This window comes from Myotis lucifugus, unplaced genomic scaffold (genome assembly GCF_000147115.1).
Source record: "Myotis lucifugus unplaced genomic scaffold, Myoluc2.0 scaffold_4, whole genome shotgun sequence".
NCBI classification, from domain to species: domain Eukaryota; kingdom Metazoa; phylum Chordata; class Mammalia; order Chiroptera; family Vespertilionidae; genus Myotis; species Myotis lucifugus.
Genome location: NW_005871052.1, coordinates 334648 through 354530, shown reverse-complemented (window position 1 = coordinate 354530; position 19883 = coordinate 334648). Strand labels below are relative to the sequence as shown.

Genomic DNA, 19883 nt, shown 5'->3' with positions numbered 1-19883 from the left:
ACAAAATCAATATCTATATATATAAAAGGCTAATATACAAAGTGTCCACTCAGGAGTTCGAATTGTGCTGACCACCAGGGGGTGGCTCAGAATGAAGGGAAGCCCTGGTTAGCAGCCAGAAGGCCCCAATTGACCCTGATCGCTGGCCAGGCCTAGGGACCCTACCCGTGCTCAAATTTCGTGCACCGGGCCTCTAGTACTTAAATAAAAAGTAAATTAAAAACAAAAGAAAAAAGCTACTATGAAGGTTAAGAAAAAAGTATTAAACTCACCTGAAATGACAATAAGTATTTAAGAGATATTCAACACAAAAATATCTAATTTTTGACACCAAAAACAAAGACTGGACTAAGGAATAAAATGTACTTCTTATAAAATACACTCAAGTTTTAATGCTTATCAGTTTAAAATAGACTGCTGTAGATAAATAATAATATGCATAGCCCTCATGGTAACCACAAATAAATAACCTACAAAAGAGCTACAAAGAACAATGAGAAAGATAGCCAAACAAAATAGTGAAGAATAAGAGAAAAACCACATCAAAAGGAGAAGAAAAATCGGAGGACAATTTTAAAAGCAATCTAAAAGCAATTCAAAAAATGGCAATAAGAATATACTTATCAATAAAATGTAAATGGATAAAATGCTCCATTAAAAAGACATAATGTAGTTAAACGTATTTTAAAAAAAAAAGCAAACATGTCCAATGTATATGCTGCCTGCAAGAGATTGACTTCAAATTAAAGCAAACATACAGACTAAATGTAAAGAGATGGGAAAATATATTCCATGCAAATAGAAATGAAAAGAAAGCTGGAGTAGCAATACTTATATCAGACAAAATAAATCTATGTTCATCAAGGATATTGGCCTATAGTCATCTCTCTTTGTGGTGTCTTTATCTGGTTTTGGAATTAGGGTAATTAAAACTGGCTTCATAGAAAGAGCTTGGAAGTGTTGCTTCCTCTTGAATTTTTTTGAATAGTCTGAGGAGGATAGGTTTTAGTTCTTCTTTGAATGCTTGGTAGAACTCCCCTGTAAAGCCATCCAGACCAGGGCTTTTGTTTTCTGGAAGATTTTTGATCCCTGCCTCAATTACTTTGGTAGTTATCGGCCTATTCAGGTTTTTTGATTTTTCCTGATTGAGTTTTGGGAGCTTGTATTTTTCTAAGAATATGTCCATTTCGTCTAGGTTGTCCATTTTGTTAGAATAGAGTTGTTCATAGTATTTTTTCATAATCCTTTGTATTTCTGTGGGGCCGATTGTTACTTCACCTCTTTCATTTCTAATTTTGTTTATTTGGGTCATCTCTCTTTGCTTCTTGGTGATCTTGGCTAGAGGTTCATCAATCTTGTTTATCCTTTCAAAAAAACAGCTCTTGGTTTTATTGATCTTTTGTATTGTTCTTTTGGTCTTTATGTTGCTTATTTCCACTCTGATCTTTATTATTCCCTCCCTCCTGCTTATGCTAGGCTTTTCTTGCTGCTCTCTGTCTAACTCTTGAGTTGTAGGGTTAGATAATTTATTACCATTTTTTCTTGGTTTTTTTTTTAAATATATTTTATTGATTTTTTACAGAGAGGAAGGGAGAGGGATAGAGAGTTAGAAACATCGATGAGAGAGAAACATCGACCAGCTGCCTCCTGCACATCTCCCACTGGGGGTGTGCCCGCAACCAACGTACATGCCCCTGACCGGAATCGAACCCGGGACCTTTCAGTCCGCAGGCTGATGCTCTATCCACTGAGCCAAACCGGTTTCGGCTATTTTTTCTTCTTTTTTTGAGGTAGGACTGTAGAGCTATGAACTTCCCCCTCAGGACTGCTTTCACTATGTCTCATAGACTTTGGATTATTTTGGTTTCATTGTCATTTGTTTCCAGGATGTTTTTAATTTCTTCTTTGATCTCTTTGGTAACCCAGTCATTGTTTACTAGCATGCTATTTAGCCTCCAGATGTTTTGATTTTTTTCATTGTTTTTATTGTAGTTGATTTCTACCTTTGTGCCATTGTGATCTGAGAAGATGCTTGATATGATTTCTATCTTCTTGAATTTGAAGATACTTTGCCTGTGACCCAATATATGGTCTATCTTTGAAAATGACACAAGTGCACTTCAGAAGAATGTACATTCTGTGGCTTTGGGGTAAAATGTCCTGAAGATGTCAATTCCATCTGATGTAGTGAGTCATTCAGTATTGATGTTTCTTTGCTGATTTTTTGTTTAGAGGATTTATCCAGTGGTGTTAGTGGGGTATTAAAGTCCCCTACTATAACTTCATTGTTGTTAATCTCTCCCTTGATATATTTCAGAAGTTTTTTGTTTGTTTTTGTTTTTGTTTTTTGTTTTTTGTTTTTTTGTATTTGGGTGCTCCTGTATTGGGTGCATATATATTTACCAGAGTTATATACTCTTGTTGAATTGCTCCCTTTAGTATTATGAAGTTTCCTTCCTTATCTCTTGCTATGGTCTTCACATTGAGGTCTAATTTGTCAGATATAAGTATTGCTACCCCAGCTTTTTTTTTCCATTTCCATTCACCTGAAAAAGCTTTTTCCATCCCTTCACAATCAGTCTGTGTTAGTCCTTTGTTCTGAGGTGGGTTTCCTATAGACAGCAGATATATGGGTCATGTTTTCTTTTCCACTCAGCTACACTATGTCTTTTAATTGAGGCATTTAATCCATTTACATGTAAAGTAATTGATAGGTACTTGTTTGTTGCCATTTTTATTCTTTATGCTTGTATTCCTTCTTGCTTTTCTGTTTCTTCTTTTTACAGCAGTCCTTTTAGCATTTCTTGCATTGCTTGTTGGTGGTAATAAACTCTCTTAGCCCTTTTTGTCTGTGAAGCTCCTGACTCCACCTCCAATTTTGATTGATAGCCTTGTTGCGTACAGTATTCTTGGATTCAGACCCATGCTTTGCATGACTTTGTATATTTCATTCCATTCCCTTCTGGCCTGACGTGTTTCTGTTGGGAAATCAGTCAATGATCTGATGGGATATCCCTTGTAGGTAACTTTCTGTCTCTCTCTGGCAGCCTTTAAGATTCTTACTTTGTCATTGACGTTTGCCAATTTAATTATGATGTGTCTTGGTGTTGGTCTTTTGGGGTTCATCTTGTTTGTGACTCTGTGTGCTTCTTGGACTTGTGTGAATTTTTTCTTCTTCCCAATATCAGGGAAGTTTTCTGTCATCATTTCTTCAAACAGGTTTTCTATTCTTTGCTCAGTTTCTTCTCCTTTTGGTATTCCTATTAGGTGGATGTTGTTTCGTTGTATGTTGTCCAAAAGTTCTCTTAGGCTCTCCTGTTTTTTAAGTTTTTTTTTTTTCCAGTTGCTGCTCTGCTTAGGTATTTTTTACTACCTTGTCTTCTAGATCACTGATGTGGTCCTCCACTTCTTCTAGTCTACTGTTGATGCTTTCTATTGTGTTCTTCATTGCAGCAATGTAATTTTTCATTTATTCTTGGTTCTTCATTTCCTCTTGGTTCTTACACATATTGTTAAATTTGTCTGCCATCCTTTTCAGCATTCTTGTAACAATTGCTCTGAATTATTTCTCTGACATATTGCTTGCCTCCATTTCATTTACTTCCTTTTTTGGTGATTCCTCATTTTCTTTCATATGGGGGCTTTTTCTTTGTCTCCCCATGTTCACTCCTCTCAGTGTGTCTGGTTATGTAGCTCTCTCTCTCTCCGCATTGACTTAAAGGCACAAAATGCAATGTGACAAGACACAACACACAGGGCACCAAACACAAATGTATTCACAATACCAATAACCCCAAACAAAGGTGACTAACAGAGAAAGAGAATTAGGGGAGAGAAAAGAGTGCAAAAATGATATTGAGAAAAGGAACAAATGTAAGAGAGAAAAGAAAGAGAAGAAAAAAGAAGGGGGAAATAACCAACAGCTAATCCAAAAAATGCAAACAACAAACACCCAGCTGAATCTGAAGGGGCAGAGCTCTCTCTAGGTCAGTGGTTCTCAACCTTGGCTTTACATTAGAATCACCTGGGGATCTTTTTAAAATCCTGATTTCTGGGCCTCATCCTCTGGAAATTCTGTTTCTTTGTTATGGGGTGGGGCCACAACAATAGTAACAAAGAAACAGAATTTCCGGAGAATGAGGCCAAAATCAGGATTTAAAAAAGATTCCGAGGTTTTTATTGGGGGCAGAGGGGGGAGACCCCCCGCCCCTGGGGGGAATTGCACCCTTCGCCGCTTGTGGTTCCCCTCAAGCGGTGTTTAAATTTCCCAAATTCCGGGGGGGGGGTGTTACGCGTCCGGCGCTGCCCTTCTCTATCCGCTCTGTGAGAAGGTGCAGGGCCCATTGGCATATTGGGCGCTGCTTTGTCTCCCCCTGGACAAATTTTTAGGTGCCTGCGGATGGGGAGGCTGGAATCTCGGTGTTCGTGTTTTCACAGCTGAGGCAGCTGGTCCCTGGGCATTGTGGTTGTAGGGTCCCAGGAGGTATCTGAGCTCTCCCTGCTTGAAGGTAGGCTGGGCTTCCAATCACAGCTGCTCTCCCCTTCAAAATGGTGCAGTCTCTGCAGCAGAGCCAGCCGCTCTAGGAGAGATTTCAGCAGTAGTAGAGGCTGCCCAGCCAGGGAGCCTGGTCTGCCAGTCCCCAACAGTCCTGTGGGATATAGCTGTTCCTCACCCACAAATACATGCACTCCCCGCACATCCACACACTCTCCTTTCACTTGGGGTAGTCTTTTGTTGTAATAGTGTTGACAAAATTGGACAGATACATGCAAAAAATAAAACTGGACCACTTTCTTTTTATCATATACAAAATAAACTCAAAATAGATTAAAGACTTAAATGTTAGAACTGAAACCAGAAAATTTCTAGAAAAAAACGTAAGTGGTAAACTCTGACACTGCTCTTAACAGTATCTTTTTAAAAAGATATTGCTCAAGCAAGGGGATCAAAAGGAAATAAATACATGGGACTACATCAAACTAAAAACTTTTGCACAGCAAAGGAAACCATCAACAAAATAAAAAGACAACCAACCCACTGAATGATGGAAGATATTCACAAATGATACCTCTGGATAAAGAAGATGTGGTACATATACACAATGGAATACTACTCGGCGGCCATAAGAAAGGATGAAATAGTGCCATTTGCAACAAAATGAATAGATCTTGAGAACATTATGTTAAGTGAAATAATCCAGTTAGAAAAAGCTAAGAACCACATGATCTCACTCATACGTGGGATATAAAACTGAAACTTATTAACACAAACAGAGTGGTGGTTGCCAGAAGGAAGGTGGTTTGGGGAGAAGGGGGTCCTAATTAAAGATTACAGGAGAAGATTTGACTTTGGGTGGTGGGCACATGATACAATATACATATCTGGTAACACAAATCCACATGTGAAACCTATATGTTCATGTTGACCAGTGTCACCCCAATCAATTTAATAAATAAAAATTATGCATCTGATAAAAGGTTAGTATCCAAATAGTAATAGTTATTTCTTTTTACAGCTGCATAGTATTCCATTGTGTATATGTACCACCATTTTTTAATCCACTCATCTGCTGATGGGCACTTAGGCTGTTTCTAAATCTTAGCTATTGTCAATTGTGCTGCTATGAACATAGGGGTGCATATATTATTTCTGTTTGCTATTTCTGATTTCTTAGAATATATTCCTAGGAGTGGAATCATTGGGTCAAATGGGAGTTCCATTTTTAATTTTTTGAGGAAACTATACTGTTTTCAACAGAGGCTGCACCAGTCTGCATTCCCACCAGCAGTGCACAAGGGTTCCCTTTTCTCCACATCCTCGCCAACACTTATTTGTTGATTTGTTGATGATAACTCTTACCATTTGCAACAGCATGGATGGACCTGGAGAGCATTATGCTAAGTCAGCGGTTCTCAACCTTCTGGCCCTTTAAATACAGTTCCTCATGTTGTGACCCAACCATAAAATTATTTTCGTTGCTACTTCATAACTGTAATGTTGCTACTGTTATGAATCGTAATGTAAATATCTGATATGCAGGATGGTCTTAGGCGACCCCTGTGAAAGGGTCGTTCAACCGCCAAAGGGGTCGCGACCCACAGGTTGAGAACTGCTGTGCTAAGTGAAATAAGCCAGTCAAAGAAAGGTAAGTATCACATGATCTCACTCACACGTGTAATCTAATAAACAACATAAACTGATAAACAAAAATAGACCCCAAAACACAGAAGCACCAAACAGACTGTCAAATCTCAGAGGTAAGGCACAGGATGGTGGGCGGGTGGGAATTGATCAATGAATGAACTTGTATGCATATATGCATAATCCAGAAACACAGATAACTTGGTGGTGAGGCCTGGGGTGTGGGGCAGGAGCAGGCTGGGGGAGGTCAATATGGGAAAAATGGGACATATGTAATACTTTCAATGATAAAGATTTTTTAAAAAAGTTTAGTATCCAAAATATATAAAGAATTCATACAACTTAACACCACCACCCCCAAATCAAATTAAAAGTGGGCAGAGCATGTGAATAGATATTTCTCCTATAAGGACATATAGATACAAAGATATATATGAAAAGATGTTCAACATCACTAACCACTAGGGAAATGCAAATGAAATCCACAATAATATATCACCTCACACTTGTTAGCATGTCCATCTATAATAATAAAAACATATTATGCTAATTAGACTGGACAGCTGAACGACCTTCCAGGTGTCCTTCTGTATGACTTTCCAGAGGAAGCTGGGGCTGCAAAGGCTGAGGCAAGCCACTGCAGCTTCAAAGGCCAAGGTAGCCGCCGTGGCTGCATGAGCCCCTTGCATGAATTTAATGCATCTGTCCTCTAGTCATAAATAAATCAACAAATAACCCATGCTGGCAAGGATGTAGAGAAAAGGGAACCTTTATACACCATTGACAAAGAAGTGATATATATACACTGGGATATTACTTAGCAATAAAAATGAATGAAATCTTGCTATTTGTGACATGGATGGATCTTGAGAATATTAAGCTAAGTGAAATAAGTCAGATAGGGAAAGAAATAACATATTATCTCACTTATATGTGAATGATGGATATTGTTGCCCCCATTTACCTCTGAGGAAACTGGAGTTCTGACAGGTAAAGTGAATTGGCCAAAATAAAGTGTTAGAGCTGAAATTTGAAGCCAGATTTATATGTGTCCAGATCACTATGGTGTGGTGGTAGAAACCGGACTTCATATTTTATTGACTAACTAGAAATCCAGCGTGTGAAATCATGCAGCCCTGCCCACCCGTGTGCGCCCTGCCCATCTGCCCACCTTCCGGCTCCACTCACAGCCCCGCCCAACCACACTCACAGCCCCGCCCACCCACACTCACAGCCCCACCCACCCACCCACGCCTCCTTGTGAGTCCAGGACGTCTTGGTCATTCTGTGTTATTGCATGACAACCACAGGCCTTTTATGATATAGATAATAATTGTAATCTGTTATATATATATTTTACTTCCCACTGTATACAGATGTTTTATTTTCATAATGGATCTTAATCCTCACAGCAAATTCACAAGTTGTAAAGAAAGTTTTATTTTCTTTATATTATAAGCAAGAATACTGAGAATTTCTACAAGGTCATATATCCAGGAAGTAACTAAAACAGTATTTGAATGCAAATTTTTCTTTGGTCAGAGCATATAATTTTTCCTCTGTAGCATATTGACTTTATATAAGGACAGCTGCCATTTGACTGCCTAAAGTTTTATCATAGTAAGTTTGTTTTCTACAAACATTGATAATAGTTTACTTTCTACAAATACTAGTAAAAATTTATATAAACCTCATATGGTACATGTTAAGCACACATAAAGTAGTGAAATATGATTAGAAGTATTTTTCTAACATCAAAAGTATCTCAAATAAAAACATCATAAAATCATGATTTCTCAACAAAATATTTTTTTAGATTAAAAAATTCAATATTTAAACAGTGTATCCTGGAATAGACTGTTGTATTAAAATATTAGTTTATAATAAAAACCATGTATTGAATTTGCGTTCCACAATCATTTAGCTATGTTAATGGGCCAAGATTTTAACTTCCCTTTGTTTCACTTTTCTTACCTTCAAAATGGGATAACCATTTTCAATTCCTTGTTTTAATTAAAACATTAATTATAGTTGACATTCAATATATTAGTTTCAGGTGTACAACATAGTGATTAGATATTTATATAACTTATGAAGTGATCCCCCGATAAGTATAGTACTCCCCTGACACCACACAGTTAATACAGTATTATTGACTATATTTCCTGTGCTGTACTTTAAATCCCTGTGACTATTTTGTAACTAAAAATTTGTACTTTTTAATCCCTTTACTTTTTCAGCCAGCCTCCAAACCCCCTTGTGTCTGGCAATCCACCAGTTTGTTCTTTGTATCAATGAGTTTGTTTCTGTTTGGTTGGCGTTTGCTTGTTTATTTATTTTAAATATGCTTTTATTGGTTTTTAGATAGAAAGGAAGGGAGGGGGAGAGATAAAAACATTGATGAGAGAGAAACATCGATCAGCTGTGTCCTGAATGCCCCCCAGTAGGGATCGAGCCTGCAACCTGGGCATGTACCCTGACCAGAAATTGAACCTGGGATCTCTTGATCCATGGATGACACTCAATCCATGTGCCACACCAGCCAGACTATTTTTTTTTTTTAGATTCCACATACAAATGAAACCACATGGTATTTGTCTTTCTCTGCCTGACTTATTTTACTTAGCCTAATACCCTCTCCATCTGGCTGGGCAAGATTTTGCTTTGTTTTTATGGCTAAGTAATATCTCAGTGTATATATGTATCACTTCTTCTTTATCCATTTATCTTTTGAGTAGATCATCTTATCCATTTACATTTAAGATAGTTATTGATGAGTATGCAGATATTGCCATTTTATTATTTTTGTATTTTTTTCTGTTCCTTTTTTGTTCTTTTGCTTTCTACTCTTGTATATTGGTGACTTTCTGTAGTGTTGTGTTTGGATTCCTTTTTCTTTATTTCTTGTGTATATTTTGTACATTTTTTGTTTTGGTGACTAGGTGTTTCATATACATCAAGCTATGTTAATAGCAGGCTATTTAAGTTGATGGTCCCTTAAGTCTGAACACATTCTAAAATCACTACTATATTTATTCACCCCCTCCACATTTATGATTTTGTCATTATTTTTTCCTCCTTTTGCCTGTGTGTGCTAGTGTGTATCCCTTTGTTTACTGTTATAATTACACATGACTTTCCTTTTTTGCCTTTTAAGCTGTATACTAGCTTTAGTCTTGGTAGACCTACTGCTTTTATTATGCGTTTGCCTTTTTCAGTGAGAATTTTTTTTCTCTATGATATTTTCTTATTCTTGTTTTTGATATTTTGTCCTTCTTTTACTTACAGAAGTCATTTTACTATTTCTTGTAATACCCCTTTGGTGGGGATGAACTATTTTTGCTTTTTCTTGTCTCAGAAGGTCTTTATTTGTCCTTTGATTCTAAATGATAGCTTTGCTGGGTAGAATAATCTTGGTTGTAGGTCTTTGCTTTTCATCACATTGAATATTTCATGCCAATTCCTTCTGGCCTGCAAAGTTTCTGTTGACAGTTTAATCAAAGTTCCCTTGTAGGTAACTAACTGCTTTTCTCTTGCTACTTTTATGATTCTCTCTTTGTCTTTAACCTTTGGAATTTTAATTATGATGTGTCTTGGTGTGGGCCTCTTTGAGGTCATCTTGTTTGGGACTCTGCACTTCCTGGATTTGCATATCTATTTCCTTCACCAGGTTAGGGAAGTTTTCGGTCATTATTTCTTCAAATAAGTTTTTAATCCCTTGCTCTCTCTCTTCTCCTTCTGGTACCCCTATCATGAAAATGTTCATGTGTTTGATGTTATAACAGAGGTCCCTTAAACTATCTTTATTTTTTTCTTTTTGCTGTTCTGTTGCGTGTTTTCCACTACCTTGTCTTACAAATTGATCCTCTGCTTTACCTAATCTGCTGTTGCATCCATCTAATGTTTTCTTCATTTCAGTTATTGTAGTCCTCATTTTTGACTGGTTCTTTTTATGTTTTCTATCTCCTTTTCATATTTTCTATCTCTTTGCTGAAGTTCTCAATTAAATAATCTATTCTTCTCCTAAGTTTATTGAGCATTCTTATAACCTATATTTTTAACTCTGTCTCCTTTTTGTTTAGTTTTTTTCTGGATTTTTCTTCTATTCTTTTATTTGTGACATGTTTCTCTGTCTTCCCATTTTGGCTGCCTCCCTGTATTTGTTTATTGCAAATCTTCAATGTCTTATAGTCTTGGCAAAGTGGCCCTATGTAGGTGTTTTGTTGAGCCTAGTGGCACAGTCCCCTGTTCACCTGAGCTGTGTGCTTTATGGGTGTCCCTTATGTGAGTTATGTGTGCTCACCTGTTATAGTTGATCCTTGACTGCTGTTGGCATGTCACTGGGTGGAACTGATACACAGGCTGATGGCTATGAGGAATGGCTGTGACAAAGCTGTTATGGAGGGGCTGAACCCATGGAGTAGAATCACTTTAATGGGGCTCTGATACCTGCTATGTCCACTCTTTGTGTCTGGAAGTAAGTGGATGGTGCTCTGGTGCAGTCTGAAGCAGGGTCTATATATGTTGGTTTGGGGTCTCTTTGGAGGTACTCAAGTGAAGGCCTATTTCAGCAGTTGCCTGTGCCTGGTGCTGAGCCACCTGGTAGAAGCTACAAAGTGATCTAGCTGCCTGTACTGGACTTGGAGGTTGATAGCTGCCTGTAGTGGACTTGGAGGTGCCTGGGCATTGTTATGCTGTGAACTCAGGCCAGCTGCCACTATTACCAGGATTTGGGTCATTTGCAAGAGGTACAGGACTCACTGAGACCAGCTGGTGTTTGTTTATGGTTTGTATGCTCTCAAGAGATTTTAGGAAAGTATACAGTTCAGGCCCAGGCAAGCAGCTTCTGTGGTTAGCCTTCTTAAAGAAGTTCACACTCAATGTGAACTGGGTGGATCTGGGTCTCAGAGAATCACCAGGGTGAGGTGACAGAAGTGTTAGCCAGGTTAATGGGAATAGAGATTTGGGGCCCACCTGTGCTTGCAGGCTTGGAGTGGGGAAGGCTCAGCAAAGGAACTATAGTGCCTGTCAGCATTTTAGTTAGGGAGAGCTGCCCCTCCAGCCTTCTATCTGAAGCCAGACAATTCAATTGCTCTTGGAGTATCGAGATGAAGCTCTAACCAACTGAACTACCTATTCAAAACCAATATTTACCTTTTATATAACTAAATAGATATTACATGTTAGTATGAAAAGTTATATAGCAATGTTTTGAATTTCAGATTTTATATAAGTAGTCTTATCTTTTTGTACTTTATATTAGATTTCTTATAATTAACTGGTTAATGTTTCATCTAAATCTCAGTTGTACTTCAGTTACTTGGAAATATATGTTATAAATCCAAAGTTTTGGCTATTTGGAAAGGAAGAAGAATTTATACTTGCTCATTTATACATTTCTACAAACTACATGGAATTTCACTGTAGATTTGGCTTACCTGCCATGTTTTTTAGTTTATTTACAACATCTATTTGCTCAATTTTTAGTGTATATACTATTGTCTCTCATGATGACTTAGGTTCAATTCTCGCTTTTAAAATATCATCCTTTGTCATATATTTTCTCCCATATTCTCCAGCTATTCACATCATTTGCAATTTTTTATGAAAATGTACTTGATAGTTTAAAATTAATTTGAACTGGAAATGTTTTTTGTCAATACTGGGAAAGAAACTTGATAATCAGATATAACTGGGACCTTTAAAATTATTTCTGTAAAAGAAGAAAAGATGAAATATTAAAATACTTGTTTGAGTAAGTCTTTTAGGAACCCTACCACATAAAGACGCATAATAATCCTATGTGGAAATTTCCTTCATATAGCCCACGCATTTTTAGTTGAATATCTATAATTTAGACTTGAGTAATTGACCTGTGTAATATTTTTTCTTCTCTACATTTAACGAAATGTTCCTGAAAACCAGAAGAGCATCCCCAGGCAAATATTATTCTGTGTAAGTTTTTTTTTTTAACAAAAGTCAGCAAGAATAGGGCAAAATGGGGAGAAATGCTTTTAACATAGTGCCCTAAATACCTGTAAAATACATAATCCTATTTATCTCAAGATTATCTATAAGAAATAAACTATTTTGAAAATCATCCTATGCTTTCTGTGGCATTAACCATAAATTCTTGAGATTTATTCAAGCCATAATTCCTGGCTGACATTGTTATTAAATAAACTGTGGTCCTTAGGATTTGAGATGCTGCATAATACCCACCTATCATCTTTTCTCTAAAAAAGCTGTGCAAGTCAATTGCTGAATGAACAGGAAGATACAGTATCAATTGTCCCTGGGCTGATTATACAATATGTTGCCTTAGTAATTCTACCACTAATTGTTGCATTATAATCATTCTGATAGTTCAATAACATTTAAAAAATGAAAATGTTTAGAGTATGCTAATGTAGGCATGCATTAAATACAATACTAACTCATTATAAATAAAGAAATTACAGCCCTAGCTGGTTTGGCTCAGTGGATAGAGCGTCAGCCTGTGGACTGAAGGGTCTCCATTCTGGCCAAGGGCACATGCCCGGGTTACGGGATCGATCCCCAGTAGGGGGCGTGCAAGAGGCAGCCAATCAATGATTCTCATTATTGATGTTTCTCTCTCTCCCTCCCCCTTCCTCTCTGAAACCAATAAAGAAATATATTTTAAAAATAAATAAATAAATGGCAATGCAGTTGGAAGGTAGATATGAGGAGAAATCTTATTCTATTTGTTAAGACTCTAGGGCTAAAATATAAAATGTTCCAATAAAATGGCCAAAAGATAAAAAATGTTTTTATTAGTCACATTTTCATCACAATTTTAATATTGATAAATCATATATATATATATATATATATATATATATATATATATATATAGCTATTGAGCTTTCTAATGCCTAGATTTTATGGGGAAAATGCAGCAAGATTAAAATGTTTCTTTTTATTTACTGACTGTATTATATAAGTTGTGAATTTTAAATCAACTTTGATTAGTAGGGGAGACATAGCCAAGTCTGTTTGAAGGATGATTTTTCAAACTTATTCTATTGCAAGTATCCATAAAATTAAAGTGGTTGAATTTTATTTAGGCCTTCAATGATTGAAATGTACCATTTCACTTCCTCCACTTCCACCCTTTGACAATGAAAATAAAATGATTCCAGGCATGGCTAGTGTGGCTCAGCAGTTGTAAAATACAGAAAATATACACTTAACATTTTATACATAATATACAGTTTTCCCTTTGAAACTGAAATACCAAACATATTGTAAACCCTGAGTCTCAAATGTGTTTTAATCTGAGCCTTCTCTCCTCAGACATTTAAATTTTGATTTCTTCCTGAGAACAGTTACAAAGTTCTTTTACTATTTTCTCCACTGTGGCTTCTGTTAGATGAACTATGAAAGAGCTAGGGTGGAGGACAGAGGAGTGGAAGCAATACAAGAGGGGAAGAAATAGCACTACATAATCTTTTGGCATGCAAGCAATAAATAAATAAATAAACAAACACATACATGCATTCATGCAAACATAACATGACATAACATAGCATAACATAACTTAACATAACATAACATAACATAACATAACATAACATAACAAACATAACATAACATAACATAACATAACATAACATAACATAACATAACATAACTAAGAAAAAGAGGATATCCTAATCTGTCCTGTGCTTTTCAAAGACAAGTCGATTTGAGGGAGATCTCCAATTCTGGGTAGCTGTCAGTTTTCAGTACAGAGGACACTTAATCTTTTTGATTGACATCCCCTTTTTAGAGGCTAGTGTGACATAAGAACAATGGGTCTATCTTTTAATAAAGGTGAAATGTTTAAGATCTGTTAAGAAGAGGCTGTTATATATGATGTTTTCTGACCATTTTTTTCTCTCTAAAAAGATTTGCTAATCTGTTAATTTGGAAACTCAAGCTTCTCGTTAGAATCAATGAACTTTTACAGTGGTCATTTTCTTTAAAAAAAATCTACCGGTAAAGCCTTTTGATAGATGATGAGAGGTTGTCACTTAGAAAGCTCTTGTTATGTTTTTTTCAAAACATTTCAAGATGTACATACTTATAGACAGCTCACACCTGCTAAGAGAAGTGGCACATTGAGACAATTATGAGGATAATTCAAGAAATAAAAACATAATACCCTAAACTTTCACAGTGATAATCTGTAGGTATTTACAGAAGTTAATTTGAGGGAGGGCACCTATTATCTAGATAAATGCTTAATAAATTCAGTAGTATAGTTCATTGCCAACATCTCAAACAATGACCCATATTGTATGCATAAGCCTATCTAAATTATTGCTATAGTGTTGAGAATCACTTAATTAACAGAACTTAAAATAAAAGAACTCTTGTTTGTTCTAGAATTTTAATAATTCAAAGGCAGCATGGAAAGAATAGAACTTTGAAATTAGATAAAGCCTGGTTCAAAGCACTTCCTTCTTATTTATTCACTATGTGATCTTGCCTGAGCTAATCAATCTCTTCCACTCCCACTTTCCTCCTCTGTATAATTGGCATAATAGTCCTTTCATTTTCATAGAGTAGTTTTGATGATTGAGATAACATATTAAATGATATAATGTGCATAACATTATCTTATCTGAATGGTGCTTGAAATATACTAGTAGGTATTCAATAATAGTTCTTTTTCCCCTCTCACATTAGCTTTGTCCAATGCTGTACTACAAAGTAGTAAGTAATTGTAGTTATTGGGAAATGTACCTTAAAAATAGTGTAGCTTAAAATTAAGAAGACCCTTTGCTATTTAAAAATGTGTAATGATTTCAATGATGACTTTCTTTGAAGAGCATTTTATAGGAAAATTTTGGTTTTTGACCTCCCTTTCACATTTTAAAAAATATGCCATAGACATTATATGATAGATATACTTATAGATTAAGAAAAGCTGTTTACAACTACTATTGCAATACCAGCTAACAAATTAAGAATGTGTTTCACCAAACTTTCCTAAATACCAAAGTAATACAGAGCTATTTGATCCTCAAGAAGAAAGCCAATTCATTTAAAGTCATGATATCCCCTAAAACTAAAGTATTATATATAAAAGCTAAACAATGCCAAATGGATTTGGCTGAGATCAAAAGCCAAACCTATTTCTTTTCTTTCATCTTCAGCGTTCCATTTCCTAGGAGTATGACCTTAGTCAAACATCTATTAAAGTCAGCTTTTGATCTCAACCCCCTTTTGGGGTAAAAAAAAGTCAATCCTTAAATTTTTCTTCTAGACACAATCACTCTATTGTGTTTTAATGTTCCAGTAGTGTGTGAGTAAATAGGATTCTCTGATATATGTGATAGAAGACTGGTTAAATGAGACCATCATTTTTTGTGTCAGAGACAAGCATCAAAAGGAAGCATTCTTCAGAAGCTATTAACTGGAAAAAAATCTTCCCAGGTCAGTGGAAACATGTTAACTGGTCAGTCTGCTGCCTTTTAGGTCCTTTGATGAAAATACCTTGTAATTTCATAACAGGTAGCTGCTCATTTGTAATGTAATTTTCTCTTCACCAGTCATAACTATTCCATCATTACTCAGGGACAAACCTGTTTTACTCCATTGATTTTTTTAATTTAAAACTTTGCTTTAAAAATATCTTGAAACCACTAGGAAGGATTATACATTTTTATTCTTTCTTACATATTAAATAAATTATAGGGAAATTTTCATGATGTATTAAACACACAAGAAACATGACAAAACATGATTGTTAGTTGAATTAGAAAGAAAATGGTATTTGATATCAGTGTATGTATAGGTATGTGACTACTGTTTACCCAAATGTATGACTATATTTTAAGTATTGACAATCTTTATATCACACTTTATAAATCTCTATTCTATAAAATGGTAAATTCAGTATATAGACATGTATTAAATACTGTGTACCTGAAAGACAACATTTTAGATCCTGTTATGAGAACAAAACTGAATAAGGCATAGTTGGTGCTCTACAGAAGCTTTCAGAGCCTTCATTTTAAGTTGGAAATTGAGACCTACTTATAGACATAATCCTAGGAAAAATGCAGAAAGTGATAAATATGTTCATATAAACATACCTAAGTGACATATTGGGGACATTTTAAAGAAGAGAATTATTTTCAGTTGTGAGAATTAAAGAAGGCCTTTTGGAGTTGATGGCATTTAAGGTGTGCTTTAAAGATTGGTTAGGCTGCGGTTGGCAAGACAGGGATAGATGCATTCCAGGCAAAAGGGACAGTCTGCAAAAGTGTGAAGAAGAGCTAGTACTGAGTGTGCCTGGGTAACAGAATATTCAGTCTGGTTAGAGTAGTAGGTATATGATGGAAAAGAGTAGGAGCACTGCTCTAAAGATGGGTGGGTGTAGATTGTGGGAGTTTGCAAATAGCAGATTTAGAGTTCTGGACTTTATTGTATAGGTAGTGGTGAACCACTAACCATATTTGTGTGAGCGAGGAATGTGAAAATACTGCTTTTTACCAAAATATCACTGATAAGAGAGAATGGGATAGACTGGAGAGGGACAGAATTAGGGGCAGGAAGATCACTTAGGAAGTTCTTCAAGTAGTCTAGCTGAGAAGGAAGAACCTCTTAAAAAGTGATTGTGAAATTCTTAGTTCATTTTACAGAGTCAAGATATCCCTTTTAGATTCATAATGTATGACTCTGAAGTAATACTATTTAAATCTGCTATGGAAAATTGCTGTTGTATTCAAAATTACTGGTAGAGGAATTCAAACTAAAATTCACTTTATCTATGTATAATCTGATTATTTCATATGGAATTTTCTTTTTTATGTTAAGCTACCCCCTTTTATGTATTTTTATTTAAAAGATCCAGAGACATAGAAGCATAGAACAGATTGAGGAATTTAAGAGGGAAGGCAGGGGTGTGTGTGGGGGGGGGGGAGGGAAATAGATTAAACAGGGAATTTATATGCATATATGCATAGCCCATGGACACAGATAATAGTGTGGTGAAGGCCTGGGAGGGGTGGGTGAGGGATGGAGGGGGGTGGGGGTCAATGGGAAAATGGGGGGGGGCATCTGTAATACTTTCAACAATAAAGATAATTTTTTTAAAAATTCACATGGAACTTTCTAAAGTTCCTGTGCTCCCAATTAAAATGCCACCAGCCAGAGCAAACATTTGTTTTAAAATGAATCAATCCTACCTGAGATACATGGTAATTATTTAAAAAAAAATAGCACCTATAGCTAAACTAAGATCCAGTGTTCTTTTCTTTAACAAATAGAGTAATAACTGGTTAAAAGGAAGTTGAATTTGACAGAGTTGAAGAAGTTTTATTACCAGTATAACCAACATGAGGAATGGTGGTATGTATCACCTTGAAATTATACCCTTGAATTGGGAAAGCCCATGATTTATGCCTATTTTTTTGTACAAATACTACAGTCTTTATGAAAACACAGCCTTCCTGCAATATCAAAGTCCTAGCAGAATAACAAAGGGAAAGGAACAAAACGGTTGAAATGAAAAGGAATAATCAGAACATAGTTTGTTGAACTAGAATCTGAGATGACGTTTCTGTTCTCATTTTATTGGTTGTACATACTATCTTATTCACATAAACAATAGCCATTGAAATTCACAAAGCCACAAAAGATCTATTTCATTGAGTCATCATTAACATGGTGTAGTGTTCCTAACATTGTGCTGGGCTATTCCATCCTCATCTATGTCCCAGCTGTTTGTGTTTGTTTATCTCTAGCTATGACAGTTTTGAGATCACACATATTATGATCAAAATATTTGCAATTCTTAGTGAAAAAAAAGATTAGGAAAGATATAATTGTCTTTGTGGCTTCTGTTTCATTTGATCCATTTGAGTTAGTGTGTCCCTTTAGCAATCACGACCTACTGATTGCAATTAGAAAAAAATGTTATGCATCCCTTTCTGAATTTATTGTTAATAGGACTGTACAGAATTCAGGAAACCAGAACCAATATGCCATCTTATAAAACATCCATCAGCCCCCAGCTCCATGCAGCATCCTTTTTATTGTGTGTGCATGTTTGTGTGTGTGTTTATCTCCTCTATTAGTAACCTGGCCTAATTATTTAAGAAATATTTTTATATTATCCAAGCACTAACTCGTATATATCAGTTAGTAACACGGGCATGGTGGATAAGATCAAAATTCTCCTTTTATTTTCTACTAGGCCATAATAAAATACTTGATGCCTATAGTTCAAACATGTCAACTTAGTGTCTTAACTGAGGATACATTTTTCACCACAATTTTAGGAGAAAATCATGCCCATTAGATTTTATTTTTTTAGTGTTGTATATCAATATGTCATAATTCCCTAAGCCCTGCCCATCCTGGGAGTGATACTTCTCTCAGAAGAAAGACTGTTTAACTAAAACAACATGTTATGTAAAAGAATCCATGCTACTCTGGCAGCAAGGTTTTTCTGGTCCTAGAAATTTGGTGTATTTTTAATATGAAGATAACACCAACAAACTTTTATTATATTTGGTTATTAAAAATGCAATAGACTGATGAGTTTAAAAAACGATGAAAATGTTGAGTTATCACACTGTATTTTATAAGGAAAGTAATTTAAGTTTTGAAAAATAATCTTGCTGATACCTTGTGTCTGTTGAAGATTCAAGGATAAGAGCCATCTATATATATATAAAGAGCCAGGGGCCGTCACATCCGAAACAACCAAACGGATGACCGAACAGGCTGAGTGGGACAACAAGGCTGGCAGGGCGGTTAGTGAGGGATAACCAAACGACTGAGCAGGAGGCTGTGTGGGGCGACCAGGCTGGCAGGAGGGACAGTGAGGGGCGACCAGGCCAGCAGGGTGGCAGTTGGGGGCAACCAGGCCAGCAGGGGGGCAGTAAGGGACGACCAGGCTGGTGGGGGGGCAGTTAGGGGCAACCAGGCCGGCGGGGGGGGGGCAGTTGAGGGGACCAGGTTGGCAAAGGTGGGGCAGTTGGGGGCGACTAGGCTAGCAGGGTGGCAGTTGGGGGCTATAAGGTTATGGGGTGGGGCCACAACATTAGTAACAAAGAAACAGAATTTCTGGAGGGTGAGGCCCAGAAATCAGGATTTTAAAAAGATTCCCAGGTAATTCTAATGTGCAGCCAAGGTTTAGAACCACTGTTATAGAGATTTCCAATATACCCACTACCTTCACACATGTGCAGCCTCTTGCATTACCAATACCACTCAGAAGAATGGTAAATTTGTTACCAAGGATGAACCTACATGGACATATCATTATCACCCAAAGTCCATAGTTTACCTTAAGGGTTCACTCTTGTTGTACAGTCTATGGGTTTGAACAAATGTATATAATTATAATATCACAGAATATTTTCACTGCCATAAAAATGTTGTGCTCTTCCTATTTGTCTCCCTGCCTGCCTATCCCTGGCAACCAGTGATGTTTTTATAGTTGCCATAGTTTTACTTTTTTCAAAATGTCATATAGTTGGAATCACACAGTATGTAGCATATTAAAGCATGGCATCTTTAACTTAATAATATGCATTAGAAGTTCCTCCAGTCTTTTTGTGATTTGCTACCTCATGTACTTTTTAAAAATATATATTTTTATTGACTTCAGAGAGGAAGGGAGAAGGAGAGAGAGACAGAAACATCAATGATGAGAGAGAATCATGGATTGGCAGCCTCCTGCACACTCTCTTCTGGGGATGGAGCCCGCAACCCAGGC

The 19883-nt window shown here is 36.4% G+C and overlaps 1 protein-coding gene across 3 annotated transcripts in view; it reads left to right on the top strand.

The window, feature by feature from the left end:
* DACH2 (dachshund family transcription factor 2) overlaps positions 1–19883 on the top strand; it is a 664401-nt gene that overhangs the window by 413188 nt on the left and 231330 nt on the right. The window lies entirely within an intron of this gene.